This window comes from Rana temporaria, chromosome 8 (genome assembly GCF_905171775.1).
Source record: "Rana temporaria chromosome 8, aRanTem1.1, whole genome shotgun sequence".
NCBI lineage: Eukaryota > Metazoa > Chordata > Amphibia > Anura > Ranidae > Rana > Rana temporaria.
This window is the reverse complement of record NC_053496.1, coordinates 62,128,925-62,150,523: the sequence shown is the minus strand read 5'-3', so window position 1 is coordinate 62,150,523 and position 21,599 is coordinate 62,128,925. Positions and strand designations below refer to the sequence as shown.

General features: G+C 44.7%; 1 protein-coding gene across 1 annotated transcript in view; it reads right to left on the bottom strand.

The window, feature by feature from the left end:
- The window catches only part of SEMA4G (semaphorin 4G), a 273,488-nt gene extending 253,467 nt beyond the window's left edge, over window positions 1-20,021 (bottom strand). Inside the window, exon 1 of the mRNA XM_040361900.1 lies at window positions 19,787-20,021. The gene's annotated coding sequence lies outside the window, so the exon portion shown is untranslated. The remainder of the gene's footprint in view (window positions 1-19,786) is intronic.
- Window positions 20,022-21,599: the final 1,578 nt, after the last annotated feature.

Below are 21,599 nucleotides of genomic sequence, written 5' to 3'. Positions count from 1 at the left end.
GTAATTCTTCTCTGTTCTGGACACTTCCTGGTTGTCTGTTTCCTGATCACCACAGTACTGGGAGATTCTAGTTTCATTTTCCAAACCATCACTGCTCTATGGCTCTGTACATGCACACAGGCAGGATAACATGCAAAAACGAAACTAAATGCAAAAACGAAACTCCAGGTACATTATATGATCAATTTTTATCTATTTTTAATCAATTTTAAAAGGAATCAGTTAACTATTATGTCTCTAAACCCTGTAAACAGTCATTTCAGCAAAAAAAAAAATTATTTTACAACTCCTTTAAGAGCAGTCATTGTGAGCATATGTACAATTGTGAGGCTCCTTTAGGCAGCTATCAGATTCTTAGTATCGCAGACTCCAAGGTACTTCATAAGGTTTCTCCCTCATACAGATAATATATACAGGAGTGTAAAATAGTGTCAAATCCTCAACACAGGTTTAAAGTGAGTAAAGTATTGCCCTTACATAGATCGTCAGAATAAAAGGGATAAGCATCAAACATAAGCCAGCATCGGAACAAAAACCAGATTTTGCACACTGACTCCACGCTCCTACGAATTTCGTCATAAGGCGACGTCATCAGGGGACATGTAGCTAAACACATAGCTGGGACGTTCCATGACCTTGGAAAATGAAGTTCTGCGAGGAGAGCCTGAAGTTTATGGAGGATTGCACATAATGGCAACTCCCAGGTGGCCAGAAGAAGACAAGGGAAATATTTGGGCCCTCATTTGCCACCTACCGTTTTTACTCTGAACCTAGCAGAGAGAAGATGTACCATCCAAATCAACAATATGACGTGTACAATGACACTAACTTTAATAAAGCCTAATCCAACCAATATTTTATCTTTCTATATATATATATATATATAAAACTCAACGTGTGTGTGTGTGTGTGTGTGTGTGTGTGTGTGTGTGTGTGTGTGTGTGTGTGTGTGTTCCAGCATCACGTCCAAACGGCTAAAGATATTAACATGAAACTTGGCACACATGTTACTTATATGTCAGCAACAAACATAGGATAGGTGGTTTAACCCTTACCCACCCCCATTTGCCATGGTCGGGGTTTTCCTTTAAAGTCCCTTTCAACTCTATGGGAAATACATGTTACTTCATAACTTCCAAACGGCTGTAGATATTTCGATAACGCTTGGTCACATGTTACTTATATGTCCACTTAAACTATAGGATAGTTAATTTATCCCTTAACTACCCCCATTTGTGAGGGTCGGGGTTTTTGTTTAAAGTCCCATGCAAATCAATGGGAAATGTATGTTCCCACATAACTTCTGTACGCCTGGAGATATTTCAATAATACCTGGTACACATTACTTATATGCCAAATAAAAATATATGACAGTTAAATTAACCCTTACCTACACCCTTATATAAAAGATGGGTATATTTATATTACTATGATTTTCCTCCCCAAAAGGTTAAGATAGGAAGACTGGGCAACGCCGGGTTTTCAGCTAGTTTTATATAAAGAAGTGCTAAAGCCTCTCCAATTCCTTATCTGTATACCTCTTCCAGAATGTTGCAAATGAAATGCAGAACTCATTACCTGTATTCCTCTTCAAGCCTGAAATCCAAAACATATTAAAGCAAAATAATGGATGTATCTGCGATTACATATAGCACTTGCAGAAGCAAGCAATGGTTAGCAGTTCCTTTAAACAGTAATTCACAAATTTTACTTCACCACGTAAACCTCAATATAAACTTAAAGAGAAGGCGAATAGGCTGGTTTTTCCGGCTATTCTGCATGCCACAAGTCTTTGTACCGACCAGTTCCAGTCCAGATTATAAGGGAACTCACTGCTGTCTATGCATCAACCAAATGACCAGCACCCAATAAATCCTGCACTCTATATAATTAAAGCATTAGCAAGGAAGGTGAAGCCAGTTATACTGTATAAATTACACAATAAACAGTCATCTGCAATACACCATTTACATTTTCTATAGCTGCTTGAAAAATAAATTACCCTCGCCGGCAAACCTCCCCGTCTCTTTACTGTATATGTCAGCCTCAATTTTTACTTTTAATTTGTTCCTGTAGCAAAACTGCTTTCTTTTACCTCCCAATGACAACAGGTTTGTAACGTTTGCAGGGACATCTTCAGGAATGACCAGCAGTTCCCAATGATGTAGACGTGACCACAGAACAGTACCTTACTAAGAAAGAAAAGAAGGAATGCTTGGGAAGAGACAGAGGGGGTAGGGGTGGGCACAATAAACAGGGATGACAATACGGACTAGGATTTTAGTGCGGCAAAGGCAGAGTTGCCCGCTCAGACAGTAAGCGCTTACTACATTTCCAAAAGGATCAGCAGGTAAAAGTTTTCCAGCATTAAAATGTTACTAAACCCACAACAGTAAAATCAGTCTGTATATGACGTAAAACATACTTGTTACTCACTGTGGAACCTAAGGGTCCATTGTGTAAAAATGCTGTTTGATCTGGTCTCCTCTGAACCACCCCCCCCTCCCCCAAATATGTGCCATTTCCAGAATTAACACATTACGTGAGCACTTGGACAAGGTTAGTGTCATCACCTTCCAGTCCTCGGCGTCCAACTGCTTCCCCAGTTTCTTTCTCCCATTGAAGGTGGTAAGGCCTTAATGGGGGTCTCTTTGTAGATATCACAGCCAAATATATCAACGATATCAGGCCCGGTGAATGGGGTCTGGCTCTACAAAGGCCCTCAAAAGAAGTTTGTTTTTTATTATCTTAACCACTTGAGCCCCGGGTCATTGTAAAATGACGTCTTCACGGTGGCTCTGAAAATCCAACAGGACGTCTATTGACGTCCTGGATTCCTCCGGCCACTGGGGATCGCGCGAGCGCGCCCCAGAGATGTCGGTGCGCGTGCCTGGCGGTCGCGATGTCCGCCAGGTACCCGCGATCGGTAATGACAGAGCCGGGACGTGGAGCTCTGTGTGTAAACACAGAGCTCCACGTCCTGTCAGGGGAGAGAGGAGACCGATCTGTGTCCCTTGTACATAGGGACACAGATCGGTTACCTCCCCCAGTCACCCCCCTCCCCCCACAGTTAGAACACAATACAGGTACACATTTAACCCCTTCTTCACCCCCTAGTGTTAACCCCTTCAATGCCAGTCACATTTATACAGTAATTAGTGCATATTTATAGCACTGATCGCTGTATAAATGTGAATGGCGCCAAAAATGTGTCAAAAGTGTCCGCCATAATGTCGCAGTCCCAATAAAAAAAAAATAAAAAAATCGCAGATCGCCGCCATTACTAGTAAAAAAAAAAATAATAATAATAATAATAATAATAATTCTGTCCCATATTTTGTAAGCGCTTATTGTGATTTTTTTTTTTTTTTGTTTTTATCAAAAATATGTAGAAGAATACGTATCGACCTAAACTGAGAATTTTTATTTTTTTTGGAAAAAAAATTGGGCTATTATAGCAACAAGTAAAAAATAGATTTTTTTTTCAAAATTGTTGCTTCTTTTTGTTTATAGCGCAAAAAATTAAAAACGCAGAGGTGATCAAATACCACCAAAAGAAAGCTCTTTTTGTGGGGAAAAAAAGGGCATCAATTTTGTTTGGGAACCACGTCGCACGACCGCGCAATTGTCAGTTAAAGCGACGCAGTGCCCGGTAAGCAAGTGGTTAATAGGTTCTTTAAGCTAGTGCATTGTTGGGTCACTTACCTTTTCCTTGGATTTCCATTCTAAATTTTTTTTTTCTTTGTTTTCTTTGTCAGAATTTCTCACTTCCTGTTCCTCCTCCGTAAGCTGTTCTGGCTGACTAACCCCCAGAAGGTGATAGGGGGCAAGCTTACTGAGGAGAAACAGGAAGTGAGAAATTCAGACAAAGAAAATAAACATTTAGAAGGGAAATGAAAGGAAAAGGTAAGTGAAACAACAATGCACTAGCTTAAAGGAACCCATTTAGAAAATAAGAAAATGAACCTTTACAACCCTTTTAACTACAGAGAATAAAACAAATGAATGAAAAAAAAGCTTCTGTTTACAAAAGTGAGGTTGGTTTGAGGTGTGGAGTATGTGACTTGCCGAGCTCATAAATTTTTACAGTGCAAGGGCGTTCTGCACAACCCATTTCACAGCCAGGGGCAAAACACAACCCAGGCCTTCTGATTCAGTTGTATGCAAAATAAACTGTTAATAAAAGGGATCTACAATCACTAATTTGATGACCCAGCGCCCAGTCATTCCTGTTTATCTGCTTACTGCACATAAAACATATCCAACAAACTGTCTGCTTCATTTATAAAGCTGCAATGTCAACAGAAAATTATCAATTAAAAAAATGCTGTCCAGACATCATGGATGTTTTATCCTTTTACTATCACTGTGTTCAATGGAGGAAAAATGGAAGCTAGTAAATGTAAAGGCCTTCTTCAGTGTGATTTCAGGTATTCAGAAGGTAGAATCCTTTAGAGGTGATTAGCATTTAAAGGTCTGAGTTAAAGTTTGGAACAAAAAGGTGAGGTTAAAGCAAAGCTCCACCCAAAAGTTTATTTTTTGACAGGGGTTCACCACAGCAAACTCGCCCGCAAGTTCGGCCCTCGTCGTAGCCGGCCCATTGATGCACGCATGCACAGTAGGAAATTGGCTGTGAAGCCACAAGGCTTCGCTGCCAGTTTTTCCTTACCCAAGATGGTGCCACCAGCTGCCGAGTCGATTCAAGAAATCGGCTTGAGTGAGGACGCAGCGGGATCCCTGGACAGGCAAGTACCCCAATATTAAAAGTCAGCAGCTACAATATTTGTAGCTGCTGACTTAAAAATTTTTTGGAAGGAGGGGGCTGGACTCCATTACTACGCTCCCGCCGGCTCAGCGGGAGATCTCACCGCTGATCTCCGCTGAGACAGAGGATGACAAGTCCCTGATGATAAAAGCAGACAGTCGATCTGATCCGTCATGGACGAATGGGGATGTATCGCCATCTGTCCGATTTTGGCGGATCAGATGTCAGCGGACATGTCTCCGCTGACATCCGACGCTCCATAGGACTGCATGGAGCGGCCGTTCAGGTCCGCCATCAATACTGACAGGCGGACCTGAACAGTCCGATTGTGTGAAAAGAGCCTTAATCTGCTCACTCAGCTGTCAAAGGAAAATTTCCGGGCAGTCTGCCAAGTTCTTAACAGGAAACATTGTAACTAATGCTTCCTTCTCAAATGGATAAAAATCTGTGTGTGTAAAGAAAAAAATCGGTCTGCCAAGTTTGTAATAACATGAAACATTGTAACTAGCTTCCTTCTAACGCCCCGTACACACAATCAGAATTTCCGATGGAAAAAGTCAGACGGACTTTTTCCATAGGTAATTCCGACCGTGTGTATGCGCCATCGGATTATTTCCATCGGAAATTCTGATGGAATGCCGTCGGAATTCTGATGTGATTTTGGTCGGACAAAGGTGTATGGGGCTTTAGAGCAAACTTCTGTGTGTAAATGCAGGAAGTTTAACCACTTAAAGTCCAAATCTTTTTCTGACACTTGTTTAAGTTAAAATCAATATTTTTTGCTAGAAAATTACTTGTAACCCTCAAACATATTTTAGCAGAGACCCAAGGGAATAAAATGGCAATTGCTGCAATATTTATGTCACACTATTTGCCCAGCTGTCTTTCAAATGAAATTTTTAGGGAAAAAACACACGTCAATGAATAAAAAAATAAAAACAAAACAGTAAAAGTTAGCCAATTTTTTTTTTGTTTCAGCCTAGGTTCACACTGCTGCGAATTCAAAATCGCGGTAAAATGCGCGATTTTACCGCGATTTCGCGGCTGCGATTTTGCCGCGATTTCGGCCGCAATTTAATGTAAATCGCGGCCCGAAATCGCAAAAAGTAGTACAGGAACTACTTTTTGAAATCGCAGATGCGGCATCGCACTGATTAGGACAGTGCCATTGCCGACAATTGCCGCCGATTTGAGATGCGATTTGACATGTCAAATCGCATCTCAAATCGTTCCAAATCGTACCCAGTGTGAACCAGGGCTCAATGTGAAAGATGTTACGCCGCGGTAATCGTGATCTATCTGCTAAGCAAAAAAATTGTGATTCTCATTTTAGCCAGAATCGTGCAGCTCTAGTATATACACACACTTCAGTCTTTCATGATACAACGGTCAGGTACAGGAAATGCACCACTCAGGCATTGGTTTGTGGGGTGGGGGAGTAGATAAACCTGAAGTTCCTGTTTTTTCAGGGACTCCAGGGTGACTATTAGGAAGGGGGAAGATTCAGAGTAAAACCAAGAGCAGGCAAGCCCAAGGTATGTTAATTTGACCTATGTGCACGTCCAGATTTACCAAGGGTATTGTCTACTCCTCAAAAGGTCCTTAGTATTCCTGGATGTTTCTGTTACTTGTTTACCTCCTACAAACCCATTATGACAATCCAAACTTAACACATCTGGTTGACTATCCCAATGACTTTTTGGGGAATATTTACTAAAACTGGTGCACCAGGTTTTATTGTCAAAGCTTAAAGCAGGAACACAAGGGAGGGGGGTTTGGGACTTTAGATGAGGTGAATATGTGGTACACCTCCATCCCTAATTTAAGAAAATAAAACATGAGTTTGGGACTTTGAGTGAGACTGTAGACATGGTGTAGGTATAAAAGGGTACATATTCATTCATAACACATGACAGATCTCCAAACAAAAAAATCACATGGGAGAAACAACATTCTAGTAAATGTGATTCCCTAGAGCAGTGATGGCGAACGCGTGGCACGCGTGCCGCTCCCGGCACGGCAAGCTGTTAAAGCGGTGGTTCACCCTAAAAAATCCAGCATACTAGCGCGAGCTACAGTATGCCTTTATTTATTTTTCTGTGCTGTACTCACAGTTTAATCCCTTAGTTAAGTTTCAGACTCCCCGCGGGGAGTAGGCGTTCCTATGCAGAGGGGAACATGATTGACAGCCAGCTATGGCGCGTCACGCTTCCCGAAAATAGCCGGAGTAGGACTCGGCTCTTCACGGCGCTATATGGCGCCTGTGCACAGACTAGGAGCTGACTGCGCAGGCGCCGTGAAGAGCCAAGTCCTATTTCGGCTATTTTCGGGAAGCGTGACGCGCCATAGCCGGCCATCAATCATGTTCCCCTCTGCATAGGAACGCCTACTCCCCGCGGGGAGTCTGAAACTTAACTAAGGGATTAAACTGAGTACGGCACAGAAAAATAAAATAAAGGCATACTGTAGCTCGCGCTAGTATGCTGGATGGCATGGTAGAATTTTTTTTTTTTTTTTTTAGGGTGAACCCCCGCTTTAAGGTGGGCACGCGGTGACACTGTAGAAATGTCACAGAAAAAATGAAATCGTCGCACCGCACCGACAAACTACATTTCCCACACTTGGTAGATAGTTGTGTTGTCAACTGAGTTGATACGGTGAGGGCATATGACTGCATCTCTGAAGTCCGACGTGTTTCGTGTATAGTTACACTCATCAGGGGCTGATGCTCAGGACATCTAAAGGATATATAATATAATATAATAAGGTATAATTACATGGTCTAATTACTGGCCAGAAAAACAAATGATGGGACACAAAGGTCCACCTTGGGTACTTACATGGAATCTGGGCAGTGGGTGTGGTAAGTAAGGAGCCCCGACCAAAAAATTGGGAGCTGAGGTGATCTCCCCCCAGACACAGGAACATGAGTTGCTGATGTTCAAGATGAAACAACATGTTGAACCAATGGTGGCTGTCAAAGGAAATCTAAAAAATATAATAACGCAAAGTCACGATGTCAAGCTGTGTTCTTGCCAAAAAAGAAACGAGACAGCCACAGTGGAGAGATAAAGGGTAAAAAACCTGATGCTCAAATCCTTGAACCCCCAGAATGGCGAGAACAGGATGATATAGCTTAGTATGGTGTGGCGTCTCAAGTTCATGGCAAGACCTTAAGGCCTCCCGCCCGGGCTCTCCCATCGCACCGGGAGGCCTAAGCAACCAGCCGGCATGTGCACCAGCTGGCCGAAGACCCAAACAAAGCCGATGCTTCGTTCTGGATTACTGCCATTAGTTTTAAAAAATAAAGTATTCAAAAACGCAGATTATGACGTTTTGAATACTTTCAAGTGCAGTGGAGGGGTTTGGGGTCTTATAGACCCCCGATGTCTCCATAAAGGCGTACCTGTCACTGTCTATTACTGTCATAAGGGATGTTTACATACCTTGTGACAGCAATAACAGTGATTAAAAAACAAAAATTAAAAGGACAGTGTGCGATTTTCTTTTCAGCAACTTGAATGCCTTTTTTCCCAGCTGAAAGGAGATTTTGCATTGAAATACTGCACTCGCAGTTGCGGGAGAAACGCGCTGGAGGAGCAAAAGCACGGTGGTCCTGGAATATGTATAAATCCCATCAGCTGCCATGTTAGGTTTCAAGTGGGCATTCGGAGGGGTAGGAATAATGCTGCATGTGTGAATGAAGCCACACACTTAATTTGCTATATTTGAACTTAACCATGACTGATGTGACTGTACAGTAAAGTGCTGTGTACTTTGTTGACTCTATATAAATACATGTAATAAAAAGAATATATATACATATATATATTTTTATCTTTCTAACCAAAAAAATAAGAAATGACATTCAATTTAAACTAATCCAATCATATCGTGAAATCCAAGATCTAGTTATTAGGCCTGTTCAGGCTGAAGGAAGTGGAAAAGACTTCTGTACACTGCATAATGCAGTTATTGATCATCTACTCTTAATCTTACTGGCCGTAAAGCGCTTCAGTAAACGCGTGTTTTGATGTGTAGGGGCTCTTGCAAAAAGGCACCCAAAATGCAGCATTTTAAGGCCATCAGCCTGGAGTCACATTAGCGAGATGTCAGACATTGTATGCGATTCACACCGCACTGCTGTCCTGATCACATGCGATGTCTGTGCAATGCGAGTTCAGCCATACACTTGTATGGCTGAACACTCACTGGATTCGCACAAAAATAGTGCAGGAATCTTTTTATCCCTGCACTGGAATCGGATTGCATGGGTGTTTGCACCCACGCAATGCGATTTCTGTCCCAAATCACAGTTCACACTGTGAACCAATCTGGGGTGTCATTAACTTTGTATTGACACTTGCAGCAGTTTGCAGAAGGCAGCACAAACTGCCTGTGAGGGCAGGGCTAGGAACCAGCTAGGGAAAAAAAAAAATAAAACACGATTTGAATCGAGTTGGGAGGTCAAATCGATTTTTTTTCCCCATAGGACCGGCGCTCCGCGGACTAGGCAGAAGTCATGGCCTCACCTAAAAAAAATTCCTGCAGCTCGCCACGATTCTGGGAAAATGCCGCGAGGCTGGACGCCACAGACTATCCATTTTTAGGCGAGGCCGCGGCCTTTTCCCAGAATCGCGGCGGGCGGACTAGGCCGAAGCTGCGGCCTCGCCTAAAAACTCCTGCCCGCAGCTCCTTGACATCGCATGTGATCGCGGTGTCCATCAGAAAAAAAAACGTGGATTCGAATCGGGAATCAAGTATTTTTTTCTTTCTTTAAAATCGCATATTTTTTTTGGGGGCCAAAATCGCCCAGCTCTAGAACCAGCACTGGAATCGCACTGGTTCCCACATCGCATGCGTATGAACCATGGCTCAGGCTTTTTTTATTTGTTTATGGATCTTAATGCAGCCCATCCGTGGACACAGCCCGGCAAATGGTAGTAAACTAGTGCCACAATTAGATTGAGGCTGGGTTCACATTAGTGCGCTGTGCAACATCACAGGTGATTCGCACCGCACTACTGTGCAGATCACGTGCAAATGCTGTGTGACGCAAATTCAACCAAACAGATTGTATGGCTGAATTTTCATCGTATTCGGACCAAAGTCGTGCAGGATTAATGTCCAAATTGACAGTTCGCACTGCAATACGCAAACCGGTCAGGGGGTGTCATTAACTTCGTATTGACACTCCCAGTGGTTTGCATATGGCAGTGGATTCGCAGGGCTTTCCGCATCGCACCAATGTGAACTGACCGAGCCTCAAAAAAAAGTTATGGCTTCTTGCGCACTGCAGCTTGAAAAAGCTCAGTACAGATGGCTTTTTTACTGATCTAAAATGCAGCCCGTTGTTTACAATGTACCTGTACACACAGAGGTGTAAGCAACCTCTGCATATCCTCAAAGGGGTTGTAAAGGTACAATTTTTTTTTCCTAAATAGCTTCCTTTACCTTAGTGCAGTCCTCCTTCACTTACCTCATCCTTCCATTTTGCTTTTTAAAATGTACTTATTTCTTCTGAGAAATCCTCACTTCCTGTTCTCCCTTGGACTACAGGAGTCAGGACGCCCACTAACACACAGCTCCTTTATCTGCAACGTAGAAAGCGTCCTGACTCTCCTGTTGTCCAAGGGAGGGGGCGAGCACGACACTCCACACCAGGGAGAAAGCCTTGCATTACTGTGTGGAGTTACAGACAGAAGAACAGGAAGTGAGGATTTCTCAGAAGAAATAAGGACATTTAAAAGCAAAATGGAAGGATGAGGTAAGTGAAGGAGGACTGCATTCTGGTAAAGGAAGCTATTTAGGAAAACAAAAAATTGTACCTTTACAACCCCTTTAAGTAAACATTTTTTATAATAATAATAATAATAATAATAATAATAATAATAATAAATAAAAAAAATGTACGTGAACAACAAACGCCTGCGATCAAGTCCAAAAGGCAGATTCTCAATCATCAGTACCATGTGCAGAAGGCCTTACTGGTCAGTATTTTACACATATTACGCATCCCTCTATCCATTCTGGGAGCTTCCGTAATTTTTAATGCGCATTTACACGTATAGACGTTTGTGTAAATTAGGCATCAACCATTATTGGTGCAGCAAATATTCCCTTTTTGAGAAATATCGGTATTGGGCAAAAAAACGTCCGATATTACTTCAAGGGGTTTTACCGGGGTGATGCATGCATCACACCAGTACCGTTCTTTGGAGCGGACAGTTGGCTTTATTGTAATAACCAATGCGGCTCGGCAGCTGCTCAGCTGTTGATACAAGCAGCGGGAAGGGACGGACCCCTCCTCCCTGCCGCTCACCCGGGCTCTCCCATCGCACCGGGAGGCCTAAGCAATCAGCCGGCATGTGCACCAGTTGGCCGAAGACCCGAACAAAGCCGATGCTTCGTTCTGGTCTCAGATCTAGAAACCCCAGAAGCGATATCATGACATCACTTCCCGGATTACTGGCATTTTAAAGGCGTTCGTTTTAAAAAATAAAGTATTCAAAAGCGCAGATTATGACGTTTTGAATACTTTCAAGTGCAGTGGAGGGGTTTGGGGTCTTATAGACCCCCCGATGTCTCCATAAAGGCGTACCTGTCACTGTCTATTAGAGCCCATTCACACCTAGGCGTTTTTTCGCCTGTAGTGCGACGCCCGCTGCCGCCCCGACACGCCAGAGGGATGATTTAACATTGCCCTCTATGGAGATGGTTCACATCTCCACGCCGAACGCCTGAGAGTCCCGAACCTTTTTTTCAGGCGGCTTTCGGCGCACATCTAGGCGGACAATCGCTGCGTTTTGTCGCCGCAAATCGCGTTACAAAACACTGCTATTTGTCGCCGCAATTCGCGGGACAAAACGCTGCGATTTTGTCCGCCTAGATGTGAATGCAGCCATACTGTCACAAGGGATGTTTACATTCCTTGTGACAGCAATAACAGTGATAAACAAAAACAAAACAAAACCAAAAATTAAAAGGACAGTGTAAACATTTTTTTTTAAATGTACAAGATATCGGCAAATATCAGCAGGAGAGGTGGTCAAAATATCGGTATCATATCAGCAACGAAAAAAATAATCAAACAATATTGGTCGGCGTGGCCAGGCAGCGGATGTAGCCGGACGTGTCTGAAGTGAGCTCCGCCGAAAATCCTTCTATTCATCCTGCGGAAGAAATTTATACTCACCCACAGTCACACCGGAGGATTCCTTGTTGCTCGGGGAACACGTACATACCTTTCCCGGTGTCCTGGTCCCGCGATGTCGTCCGGCAAACGGCAGCTGGTGAACAAGCCAGCAGAGCTCATGGTCCAAAATGGCGCGTATGCAGGCCGCACAGCGAGGGAGAAACACCGCGAGGCGGCTGAAAAACTGTTCTCCAAGCCACTGTTGAAAGAACCTACGGCCTCCTCCAGCACTCCGGAGGACTCACCGAGCGGAGGATCCGAGGCGGATGACACAGTGCCCCTGGAGGACTCGGTACAGGCCGGACTACTATGGGACACAGTGAGTACTCCAGAGCAGGCCTCAGATAAGACACAGGGCCCGGGGAGTCCTACCATAGAGGGAGAACCCACGCTGAGAGATATATTCACTGCAGTCACTTCATGTAATGTATCCCTGGCAGTACTGACCACGGAAGTAAAAGGGATGAAGTCAGAAATCTCATTTCTCAGACAGGATGCCCAAAAAATGAGAGAAAGAACCTCAGCATTAGAGGAAAGAGTGAGCACCATTGAAGATGACATGGGGCCTATGCAGAGGGACCTGACCTACAATAACCATTTAATAGACCAACACTCTTCTCGTTTGGAGGAATTAGAGAACAGGATGAGAAGAAATAACGTAAGGGCTATAGGCCTACCTGAGAAAATGGAAGGAAAAAATCCTGTGGAGTTCATTGAGAAGTGGCTGATTGCAGCTTTTGGAAGAGAAGCATTCTCCCCTATGTTTTCTGTTGAACGGGCACACAGGGTGCCATCTAGACCCCCACAGCCTGGAGCACCGCCTAGACCATTCCTGTTTAAATTCCTACATTATCGGGACAGGGACGCCACTTTATACAATGCCAGAATTAATCCAGCAGCACTGAAGGTTGACAATACTAAAGTCTCCCTATTCCCGGACTTTTCTGCTGAGTTACAGAAGAAGAGAAGCAAGTTCCTGGATGTGAAACGCCGTCTGAGGGACCTCGACTTGAAATACGCCATGTTGTACCCGGCCCGCCTTCGGGTAGAGGTTTTTGGTGCTGTCCAATTTTTTGATTCCCCGGCCACTGCAGCACACTGGCTGGATCGGGAAGAGCAATCCATCAAAGAGGCGAGGGGTAGACGACCGGCAGACTGAAAAGAAGGTCTAATCTGATGACCCAGCATATTATGTGCTCACTTTCCTAGTTGCCTTTGTAAGGCGGTTTTTGTTCACTTTGGTCACTAAGGCCCAGAGTTTTGCTGTTGAGAAGCTCTAAGACACTGTGGTGCGCTTCCACTGTTGCCCCCAATAGGGTTGTTTCAGGCCCTAACTTGCCCCCTGGGTAAACTTTCGTTAGCCATGTTGGCTACATTACATATGATACTAAGGAACGTTGATCCCGCCATGCTCTGCTCTCAGGAAACTGCTCTATATATTTCTTTGTTGTTTTTTCTGTTTTTTTTACTATTTTTTTCTATGCTCTCCCTAGCCTGTAGCCCACATGATCTTGAAATAGGGTTCCCTTACTGCAGTAGACAAGGGTCCCAGAATGGTAGTATGCTTATTGCTTGTGTTATGCCTCTAACCTCCAAGATGGTCATAGATGATGCTTTAGATAATTTTTACTTATATGGTATAAGATTGTATTCTCCTACTGATATTAAGATTCCGGTAGTATGTCTAATATAACTAGGTGTCTGTCGTGGAATGTCCGAGGCCTGAATAGTCCGGTGAAGCGCCTTGAGGTACTGCGCACTATTAAAAGATTGGGAGCGGAGGTAATCTGTCTACAGGAGACTCACCTCCCCCCGGGTTCTACCCCAAAACTGGCAACTAGGCAATTTTGCCACCAATATCATTCTACCCATACGGTTTACTCGAGGGGAGTGAGTGTCCTGATCCGTAGTGGTACACAGTACACACTTATGAATGCTAAGATAGATCCCGAGGGCAGATATGTCTTTTTATATTGTTCCCTTTATGGGGTCAAATGTGTATTAGCGGGAGTGTATATCCCCCCACCATTCTCATCTAATGTCTTGAAAACTCTGGCTGAATTTGTGTCTTGTCTTCCTGGTATTCCAGTCCTAGTAATAGGGGACTTTAATAACCTATTGGATCTCGAAAAGGACAAACTCAAGACTGGTGCGGGACAGGGGGGACATGATAGGAAGGGTCCCACACCTTTTGCCCGTTTAATTGAGGAATTAGGCCTGTTTGATGTCTGGAGACTGCATAACCCTGATTCTAGAATTTATTCCTGCAGGTCAGCTTCTGTAGGGGGATTGTCAAGGATAGACATGGGTTTCGGTAATGGTCTTTTACTACCATTGGTACGGAACTCGGCATACCACCCGAGACACACTTCCGATCATTCCCCGTTTACGGTAGATCTGGGCCTGGGTGAAAGACGAGGTAAAACACTGTGGAAACTCAACCCGTTCTGGTTGTCTCTCATTCCGGAACCAGACCCAATCCCGGCATTACTTAGTGAGTTCTTTAGGGATAACTTAGGCACGGCGGACATTCATGTGGTGTGGGATGCGGCTAAAGCCTTTATGAGAGGCCAATTTATTAGAACTATCAACCAAATTAAATCGGGCACAAAGGAATGGGAGACACGTGTGTTAGAGGAAGCTCGCAGCTCAGAGGCAGCCTACGTAGCAGATCCATCTAATGATGGCTTAAAAAGACAGTGGATGGCCTCCCATACCATGCTTAAAGACCTATCGTTTCAACTTGCAGAAAACAAAAGGTTCTTCTTACAACAGAGACATTTTGAGGAGGGTGAAAATACAGGTCATATGCTGGCGATCCTGGCTAGATCACAGCAACCCCCCTCTCATATTGCAGTGGTAGCGGATGCGGGGGGGACACTATGCCACTCCACACGTTCCATTATAACTTGCTTCCAAGAATTTTTCCAAAACGTATACTCATCTAAGGTCAGCCCCACTAGTGAACAGTTGCACTCTTTCTTGGATAAATATCAGCTACCAAAATTTCCTGGGTCGGATGTAGCCATGCTTAATGCTCCCCTTACTAGTGAGGAACTTCTGGAGGCACTGGCGCAGGCACATAATGGGCGGGCGCCAGGGGCTGACGGTCTTCCCTCTGAGATCTATTGCAGATACTCTGAACAACTCATCCCCATTTTACTAAAAGTTTATAATACAGCTTTTGAAACTGGAATTCTACCCCCGTCTATGAATGAGGCCCTGGTTGTGGTTCTGTTGAAGCCTGGTAAGGATCCTCTCTCACCAGACTCCTATAGACCGATCTCTCTCTTGACATTTGACATTAAGTTGCTGGCTAGAGTTCTGGCCACCAGACTCTCCAAATGTATTCATCAAGTAATACATAGGGATCAGTCGGGCTTCATCCCTACGAGGTCCACAGCACAAAACCTGCGTAGGCTATTCCTAAATATACAGGTGCCGGTGGACAACCCAGGTAATAGAGCTATATTCTCTCTAGATGCGGCCAAGGCATTTGATAGTGTTGAATGGCCTTATCTTTGGGAGACTCTGCATAGATTTGGGGTGGGACCATCCTTCCTAAAATGGGTTCAACTACTGTATAGCGCCCCGACTGCAAGAATGAGAATTAATGGGGAGGTCTCTGACTCTTTCAGGCTCTTCCGGGGCACGCGGCAGGGGTGCCCCCTGTCACCCCTGCTGTTTGCCTTAGCCCTAGAGCCCTTGGCAATACATATGAGAGCTTCACCCGACATTACAGGTTTCATCCGAGGTGCAGGGCGGGATGTCATTTCTTTATTTGCAGACGATACACTGCTGTATTTGGGTGATACTCAAAAGTCGCTGAGGAATGCGATGTCCTTGATCGCAGGCTTTGGCGAACTATCAGGATTCAGCATTAACTGGAATAAATCAGTACTTATGCCTCTAGACCCCCTAGCAGACAACCTGCCTGACTGCGCTAGGGATATTGTGGTAGTGAATGAGTTTAAGTACTTGGGAATTCTGGTCACGCCAGATCCCTCCCAATATCTCTCTCTGAATCTGGCACCATTGCTACAAAAATTCAGACAGAAATGTGCGTCCTGGAAAAAACTTCCACTATCAGTTACAGGCAGAGCGAACCTCATTAAAATGGTGTGGGCCCCCCAGCTTCTGTATGTTTTCCACAATACCCCGATTTGGATTCCCCACAGGTGGTTTGCTCAGATAGATGCCCAGTTCAGAGATTTAGTTTGGGGTGGTAAGGTGGCACGTATAAAACTTGCCACATTACAACTAGCCAAGGATCAGGGTGGTTTAGCTGTCCCTCATGCCCGCTACTACTTTATAGCATCGCAAATACAGCATCTAGGAAACTGGGGGGAGGTAGACCTCGGAGACCCAATACGAGCCATATTACTCCCGTCGGGGCCAATGCTACCAGCGGTGTCTTACTTGGAAGCAGGACTCACACACCTGGATCAGACCTTACCTACGGTGGTGCTGCTTAATACGCTGTGGAAATACGTTCGTTCCAGTCTCAATGTCAGGGGGGTATGCCCCTTTACTCCCATTTGGAAAAATTCCTACTACAGGGAACTTTTTAAATTAGAAGGCTTCAGGACCTGGGTAAATGCAGGTATACACTATATCACACAATTGTTTAGTGGCCCAACCCTCAAATCGTTTGTTAATCTGCAGGAAGAGTATGGTCTGCACAGAACTCAGTTCTATAAATACTTACAGCTGAGACATGCAGCCCAGAGGGAAGTCAGGCTCTCTCCAATCTTGCTAATAAGGCACCCCCTTCATAAAGATGTGCTTTTTAATGTGGACAAGAAGGGCATGATTTCCCTTATATACTCCAGACTGCTTAATGTAACACATGATGCATCGGCATTACCATGTAGGAAAGGGTGGGTATCGGACCTAGGTCCCATCGATGGGGATACATGGGAGCTGTGTTTGACATCCGCCCCCCTGGTCTCGGTATCGGCGCAACACAGACTTTCTCATCTATTTCTCCTCCATAGAGTATATAGAACACCCACTCGTCTACATAAATGGGGTATACGGGATTCCCCAATATGCCCAAAATGTAATGTGCAGGAGGGAGATTTATTACACATGATGTGGAAGTGTCCAAAACTCTTCCGATACTGGAAATATGTTATTGATACCATATCCCAGGCGTATGGCTTTCCGTTGCCTCATGACCCGGTGGTGTGTCTGCTGGGTGGCCTCGAGGTACCTTCGCTGTCTCCCGGTGGCCATACAGCCGTACTTAGACTACTGTATGTGGCTCGCAAGGCCATCGCCAGATATTGGATCACTCCCCGAGTGCCTACAGAGGGTCAATGGGTAAAGCTGGTAAATAATCTACTGATAAGGGAAAAAGTCACATACCAACACAGAAATGCTCTTAAGAAATTCTACTCATTATGGCAACCCTGGCTGGACGTACCAGGCCTGGGACCCACGCAATTGATTATGGAAAGGCTATTGCAGGGATAAATAGATAGGATATGAGTCGAGATGGGCTGGCAAAGAGTGGGATGAATAATGTTCAAATAGTTTTTTGATCCTTGAAGCAGAGTGTGGGGAGAGGGATTCAGAACCAGGAGGTGGTTTAAGAATCAATGTGTTTGTTACGAATGTAAATGTTATTGCTTGCATTATGGCGGGGTAGGTTAAATAATTACTGCAATTAGAGGGTAGGGCAACATAGGATAGACGGCCTGAACGCAAATTGAATAAGGTTATATCCAAAGTACAGGTAGAATCTGGCTTTTCTTGGCCGCTGTCTAGGGGGGGTAAGCTCCTCTCATGTTTGATTTAGCTCTTGTAATTATGATTGCACGACTTTTACCTGCCTCTCTCTTAATTTGGCAAATGTTCACCCTGAATGTAATGATACTGTCTGTGTATGTATCCTAAAGTATTGTTTTACTATTTTTTGCATCAATAAACCTTTTTCTTGATTTAAAAAAAACAATATTGGTCGATCCCTAGTGTAAATGCAAGCATTTTTCAGACCACATTCATGTTTTTTACTTCCCGCGATCCAGCAAAATGTTTTCTAATTTCATTTTACGGATCTTTACGCATCGCAGTTTTACACATGAAAATGCAGCTTGTGTGTAATGGCCCATACACACGATCTGAATATCGTACGACGGATCGTACGACTTTTCTCGCTTAATAGTCGCAAGTAAAATGAAATAGGTTATTAAAGTCACGTAAATTCTCATACGACAGAAAAAAATAATCGGAAGTGATGTCATGTGTTGTAATGTATTTGTATTGTATTTTCGGACGACAACTATACTGACTAAACGAAAATCGTCCAATCTGACATCGTACGAGGAAAATTTTCGTGCTTGTCCGATCGAATAATAATCGGATGGACTGTCGTGATCGGCTCTCGAAAGAAGTGTACACACGATCCGAAAATCGTACGATTCTTCCTCGGACGATCGTTTTCGTCCGATATTCGGATCGTGTGTACGTGCCATAAAGCCCACAGCATAGAACGCTGTCGGATTCAGATGCAACTTACGGATCTGAGCGCAGTGTCCGTTACGTTGGTGTGCATGAGCCTCCGTTGTGTACACACACACACACACACACACACACACACACACACACACGTCCACCATACCATTGCGTACTCACTACAAGAGTCAATATTTGGATCTAAAGGAAGACAGAGTTAATTCTCAGCGCTGACCCTCATCTCCAAGCCACAGCTAGCTCCATGCGATATCAGCTTCCCCGTATTCCGGGGCCGATACATAAAAACGGTTATAAAATAGAAAGCGCACACAGATTTCTTTATTTTTCTCCCCTCCGGGGAATAAAAGATGACTCCTAATGGACTACTACAAGAACAAAAGTCTGCGCTTTTGCTCCATTTTCGTAAAATCGACCTTGGCGCGCCGTCCGCTAGTCACTACACGGCTCGTAATACAGAGGATTAGAAAATGTCAACTAAATAATACAAGTAGTACAAAAACTCGTTTACAGAGCGTAGAATGGAGCCGCGGTGGATAATAATCCAGCAATTACACAGCCACGTAACAGGTCACATCACAGGCAACTTACAATTATTTACATTAAACAAAAAAGGTGCGAATACACGGAGCGTAATTACTACAGAAGTATGAAACCCCTAGCAGAGATCTGTTCATTAAGTCATTACCGTCAACGCAACCCCCACCACCTTAACCCCTTGGCAGCCAATAAGAAATGCATACAAGGAGTTTTTGGGGGGTGTTTGGGGGGTCTGATGTGATTCATTACATATTTTTGAGGGGGGGGGTCCTAAAAATAATGGGGATAAAATTGGGGCCACCACATGAAAAGGTTGACGTCTGCATGCTGCGCAATGAAATGACGAGGTCGCCGTTGGGAAAAAGGGAGAGGGAGGGGGGGGGGACAATATATTCCTGGAGAGTCAGGGGTTAATTAAAGGTTGCAGCGTGCGTCATAAACGCAGATCATTGCTGGGTAACTTTCACTGAGTTGTATGATGCATTGTACAGGGGATACGTTATAATAATAATTTTGCTTTATAAATCAACGCAAGCCTTTTACCATCATCTATATTATGGGAAAACAGATTGGGGGGGGGGGGGTCACCTGTACAGGTTTAGAGATCATACAAAGCAGCAGCTGAGTGCACCCCCTCTTCTAATGATCCAGCTGAGTGCACCCCCCTGTACTGCAGATATCCCCCCACCCAGCAACATGATCCTGGAGAACAGCTGCTAGTATGCAGAGGCAGCCAGGTATGTGTGTGCTGGAATCAATGGGCACAGCTCCCCTCCCCCATATAGGGTCAGATCAGCACCTGTCCTTACCGGGTCAGTGCAGGCAGCTCCCCCTCTGGATCCTCACCAATGCTCCTCCACAACATACAATCACCGCACTACTCCCGATCTGTCACCCCAGGAGGGCTCCCTGCTGTCTCCTGCACGATCACATCCAACATATACGCAGGTTCCTCCGGACTCACAAAGACAACGCGCTGCTAGGAAGTGAGCACAGCACACATCAGCACACAGGTAGAGCCTCGCCGCCTAGTGGCCGAGTCCAGGTACTGCTGGAATACATAGATGGAAGGAGACTCTCCTGTGTGATCAGCATAGAATGGCTCCCTATGCAATAGGGACAGGGTTGCCAACCTCCCGAAGCATTTACTTTCTGACAAAACATGGACAATTTACTGACGGAGCACGTTTTTTTTTACTGGCAACCTGAGAAATGACAGAACTCCTATTGAAAATTAATACAGTGAATATTTGAACATGAACAGTATAAACGTGAAATGAAAACACGGGGCCAGATTCAGGTAGCAATTGCGCCTGCGTAACCATAGTTACGCAGCGCAATTGCTGACTTGCGCCGGCGTAACGAGTTCTCCTGATTCAGAGAACTCGTTACGCCGACTGCAGCCTAAACTCTGCGTGGCATAAGGCTCTTATGCCACGCAGATTTTAGGCTGCATTCTAGCGATGACCGCTAGGGGGTGCTCCCATTGTGATCTGTGTATAGTATGCAAATTGCATACTAACACCAATTCACAACGTTGCGCGAGCCCTGCGTACGCAAATTATGTAGTTTGCGTACGTCGGGTTTCGCGTAAGGTTACACATTCTAATAGCAGGCGCAGCCAATGCTATAGGATACCCACGTTCCCACGTTGCGATATTTAAAATCTACGTCGTTTGCGTAAGTGAATCGTGAATGGCACTGGACGCCATTCACGTTCACTTTGAAGCAAATGACGTCCTTGCGACGTCATTTGCCACAATGCACGTCGGGAAAGTTTCCCGACGGAGCATGCGGTTTACGATCGGCGCGGGAACGCGCCTAATTTACATGATTCCCGCCCCCGGCGGGATCATTTACATTGCGCGCGCTTACGCCGGGCAATTTAGCCGACGCGCCCTCGCAATTTACGGAGCTACTGCTCCGTGAAACGAGGGCAGCGCAAAATATTTGCATGGGCGCAGGGCAAAATCGTTGCCCTGTGCCTCCGCAAATAAAGCGCAAGTCGTACCTGAATCTGGGCCACTGACAATACCGATAAAGTAATTTGCGTGATTTACACTTAAAGCGTTTTTTTTTCTTTCAAACCTGCAAGGCAAAAGGCATAATCAGCTAGTATGCACCGCATACTAGCTGATTATGAAATACTTACCTCGGAACGAGGTGAAGAACACTTACCTGGTCCACGCCGAGCGAGATGTCATCTTGCTCCGGCGTGTCTTCCGGGTATCGCCGCTCCAGCGCTGCGATTGGCTGGAGCGGCGATGTCACTCCCTCGCGTGCGCACGGGAGATTTAAAATCGGCACGGGTCGGCGGCTGCCGGTCCTTTCGCCGCGGATTGCCCCCTGCGCATGCGCTGCTGCAATCAGCGGCGCATTGCGAGGGGAATATCTCCTAAACCATACAGGTTTAGGAGATATTCTTTATACCTACAGGTAAGCCTTATTATAGGCGTACCTGTAGGTAAAAGTCAAAAAGTGGGTTTACAACCACTTTAAAAAGTCAACACAGCATGAAATTATCAGCCACTGATATTTACTGGCAGCTGTAAAAAAAATCTTTGATTTTTACAAACTGTCAGTAAATTTATTGGCGGTTGGAAACCCTGAATAGAGATGATT